Raw genomic sequence first — 4,433 nt, forward strand, 5'->3', positions numbered from 1 at the left:
AAGTTTTTTCTACATACCTCAAGGTACCAGCATGGCTTGTGAACACTGCAATGCTGGGGTGGATAGAGTGTCCCACAGGAGTGTTGGGGGGCCCTTCACGTGTTTGGCGGTGAACCCAGCAGTGGACCGGAAATATTTCCGGTCCACTTCTAGGTCTGCCAGGGAGTGCACAGGAGGGGCCCCCTGCGCCCCCCCCCCCGCTCAGCGATCAGCCATGGGGGGACCCTAGGTGCCCCCCCGACCCAGGAGGCACCAGTCACTGAGCCAAGGGGACATGGGGGGGTGTGCTCCCCAGCAGAAGTGGAAGTGCTTTTGGTCCACTTCTGGGTCTGCTGCTGAGTGTGCTAGGGAGGCCCCTGTGCTTCTGTAGGACACTCCATGCACCCCAGCATCTCAGCACTGCTACCTAAAGGTATGTAGAAAAAGCATTTAAAGTTGTCTCTATGTCCAAATCTCTGAATCTTTCTGAATCAATTCAGAGAGATTAAAGGGTCCTCTGATTCAATTTGGAGATTCAGTCACCGAATCGGGCCGAATCTCCACTTGAATCGAATCAGGAACCGAAGCTTTGCACAGCCCTAATGCACAGCGCCATGAACAAAGCCTCTGTCTGTTCCTGCACCATCATGATTTCCAGTTAAACTAGATGTGGTCGTTGACTCTGTTGCACTTACTGGTGCTTAAGTGAAATTGTAGCCCATCTTGTTCAAGTCCTCAAAAAACACAAGCAAACAAAAAAATCATTAACACAAGAAGCATGTGGAGATCCTTCTGATCTTCTCGGCTTTTTATGACTCAGTGTTAAGGCTGAATTCCACCAGGTTGAATAAATTTCTTCCTCTTCCCTAGGACACTGTAAGATTATTCGAAGAGATATTAATACTTTAAAGAGCTTATGTCTTGCTGCTGATGATAATGACTTAGGTTCAGAGAAGGACCATGGACTCCACATCTTCTGATCTATGTACATTAGTTCACTACTTTTATACCATCTTGGAAGTCTGAGGCTATTTTGAATTAAGATATCCTACATATTCTAGTAGTCATAGTGCTGTTGTACCTGTGATGGTCCAGGGAACACATGAGGAATGTGCAGCATATTCTATACATATGTGGAAAGAGGAAACTGGGTTTCTTCAAGCAGCATTGTTTTCTGGTGTGGTAGGCTCTCTAATGAAAAGTGTTTTTCCCAGCATGGTCACAATACTGAATGTAATGTTTTCTGTCATCAATAAATCTCTGCTTTATTTGCATTGTTCTGGAGGCAGGGCTAGGTTTTCCAGTTCTCATGCATACATACACCAAAGATGCTTGCAATATAGAATGCAACTAATGTCGGACTGTAAAGGATTTATTATCCAGTAATATAGTTCCTGCAATTAATCTCCCAGCTAATTTCTCTGATTTCAGACAAGCTCTATTTCCCCAGGCACTTAGCCTTGACAACAGTTTTTCTATTAATTGCTTTCCTACCAGACAGCCTGTTTATAAAAAATTATTTTAACGCCCCGCCCCCTCCAAACCTTCCTTTTTCTTTGTCCTCCCCACTCAATGCAAGAGAAAATGCAAGAGAAATGGTTACAAATGACAGTCATGTGTTCCACGAGAGACTGCCTGGTTTATTTTCTCCTATGGCTATGGTCTATTAGGATGAATAAATTTAAGTGCCAACAATCTCTCACATGGCATTAAATTTTAATATTAACCTGTATTACAACAGTAGTGATATTCTTCAGATATGAATAAAGATCTCCCCATGGCAAACACTGAATGTGCATGCATGTGCATACGCATATGTGTGCACACACACACACACACACACACACACACACACACACACACACACACACAAAGACAGCCTCTGCTCCAACAAACTGTCCAAAACAGATGATAAACTAAGCCTTTTGTGTAGAGCTTTGTGATTGTACATCACCATCCTTCTTGATCTCATAGTGCTTTAGAGACATTAAACTTCATTTCCTTTTTGTCAGTTAGTACAATTTGTCATCAGAGACTTCTCTGTTATTTTCCATAGTGGGGCAAAAACATCCCAACTACCATAGTGAATCAACTTGTTTTAAATACCATACCGGTATGTTCATGTCCATCCCTAGAAATATGATTATCCTCAATTTAAATCCAGGGAAACTGGATTAGAAAAGGTTAAGAAATTTTTCTAGTGTGATAATTAAGTAGTGGCATAGCAGGAAATTATAATACCCAAGTCCTTAGCTTCAGTTAGTAGAGTATTCCCTGGGCAGAGTGTTATACAAAATGTAACTGCTAACTGCACAGTCAGAAGACCAAAATGTGCTATGAACAGTCTCTTCAAGAGACTTTCATAGAGCACCTCTTGCCCAGCTGAATATGGACTAACAAAGGCAACTCTGAGACTTATTTGTTGAAGAAATTCTGCTAGATGACACTGTTAATTACTGAATGGATGAAAAACAGAGAAACAAAATCCTCCCAAAACAGAATAAATCCTCACATGCTGCAAACTGAAAAATCAGGGAAAGTGTGTTGAACCTCAAAGCCTGAATAGAAAAGCATTCCAGAAATGAAAAATAAGCAGAATCATAGAACGAGATGGGATAAATCTTCTTCATTCACCTTGCCAACACCATTTGCTGACAGACCATTCATAATTCCTTAATGATTTCACTGTTAGGATAGTTTCCTGCAAATATATTTCTCCTTTATCATGAAATGTATTAGCTTTTTGGCACATGTTAAATCTATATTTATTAAAGCATAAAAATATCATGAATTGTTATACTAATTTGATTATAGTATTTACATAGAATTGGGACTCCTGCACAGTGTTTATGGGATGAACATTAGAAGTAAAATCCAAGCACATTCTGTTTCTTATTTGAACCAAAAGTTTAAAATGAAGCAAAAAACTTTACTGAATTACATCTTGGAGAAAAAAAAAAAAGATAAAGTACTTAAAAACAACAGGAGGGGAAGCTCAGGAAAATAAACAGCAAGTAGGTATCTCGTTCCACACAGGAGTGTGCCTTTTCTTGCCCCAGTAATGAACATGACTTCAAGTAAACAAAAAAATACATATTTAACTTTATTGATAAGGAGGGAGTCAGTAGTATTGCTTGTGTCAGAAGTATACCATGTAAGGCTTTGCCGTGATCCTACAGAGGGAGTCCTCAAAAAGAAGGTAATTTGCAATTACTGCTTTTGCCTGGCTCAGTCATTACATCACTTAGTATTTACATCACTTCAGCTCTTCACAGCTAATATCTAAACTAATATCTTCTTTCAACAATCCTGTGAAATAAGGTTGGGAGGTTTTTTTGCCTACCCAAATTTTACAGATGTGAAAAGTCTCGTTTCCCCTTGCCTTGCACCTTGTTTTGCCACTTGGGTTAACACTTCCCTTCTGCCTTGGCAGAACTTCACATACACTCTCTCTTCCTTTACAAAGGTGTAAACATGTCCCCAGTCATATCACACGCTGAGAAAAGGCTCAAATAAAATAGAAAATTTCATCCTTCCCTCAAAATGAAACCCTTTAGCCAAATCAAAAGTGTTCTTTTCATTTTCTTCTTTTCCTCTGCTCTCTTGCTTTCTCTCCTAATTTTGATCTGGGTGATTAACAGGGATCCTTGTTTTCCCTGATAAAAAACTGCAAATTCTCTGATAACCACCCCCCCAATCCATGATTAAAAGGAAAGACCCCTCACTCCTCCCCCCACAACCTCCTGGCCCTGCTGGTGCCCCTCACCCCCCACCCACTGCCTCCTGCCCCACTCAGCCCTGGTGGAAGGGGCCTCCAGCTGCCAGGGCTCTGGGTTCACAGTTCTCTTCCCCCAGCAGGAGGCAGCAGCTGCTGCAGTGGAGCATAGCCTGGCTCCCCCACTGCTGCCAACTTGAGGGTGGGGCCAATTCCCCACCCCTGTGTGCACTCCCTGGGTAGTGGGGCCAGGGGGACCTGTTCCCCACAGATCTGTGTGTGGGGCAGGGTGGGGTGGATGTGGGCTGTGAGCTCGGGCTCCCTGTTCTGCTGCCCTTCCCAGGGCCTCCACAGCCCAGCAGGTGTAACCCAGTGCTGCAGGGCACAGCGGGGCCATGCAGGAAAGCTGCATGGCCCTGCAAGCTCTGCATCACCCCTGCCAATGCATCCCTTGTGCATGTGGCAGCACTGAAGGACACAACCTGGTGCCACTGCCTCTGCTGCTGCTATACATGCAAGGGACACCTCACCAGGGCAGCTCAGGGTTCACAGCAGCAAGCAGCTTCCTTGCATGGCCCTGCTCTGCCCTGCAGCACCAGGTCACACCTGATGGGCTGCGGAGGCCCCTGGAGAGGACAGCAGGGCATGAGCCTGAGCTCACAGGAGGCAGCCCACACCACCCCCAACCTGCTCACAGATTTCACAGAATCACAGAAGTCGGGTCGGAAGGGACCTTGTA

The 4,433-nt window shown here is 44.0% G+C and overlaps 1 protein-coding gene and 1 long non-coding RNA gene across 3 annotated transcripts in view; one reads left to right on the forward strand and one right to left on the reverse strand.

Moving 5' to 3' along the window:
* COL8A1 (collagen type VIII alpha 1 chain) overlaps nucleotides 1-4,433 on the forward strand; it is a 212,670-nt gene that overhangs the window by 79,424 nt on the left and 128,813 nt on the right. The gene's annotated exons all lie outside the window — the stretch shown is intronic.
* LOC109304758 overlaps nucleotides 1-4,433 on the reverse strand; it is an 18,786-nt gene that overhangs the window by 8,009 nt on the left and 6,344 nt on the right. The window contains exon 2 of the long non-coding RNA XR_002099460.1: nucleotides 4,064-4,069. This is a non-coding gene — a long non-coding RNA (uncharacterized LOC109304758). The remainder of the gene's footprint in view (nucleotides 1-4,063; nucleotides 4,070-4,433) is intronic.

This window comes from Gavialis gangeticus, unplaced genomic scaffold (genome assembly GCF_001723915.1).
Source record: "Gavialis gangeticus isolate Ggan-Ray unplaced genomic scaffold, GavGan_comp1, whole genome shotgun sequence".
In the NCBI taxonomy this organism is placed as follows: domain Eukaryota; kingdom Metazoa; phylum Chordata; order Crocodylia; family Gavialidae; genus Gavialis; species Gavialis gangeticus.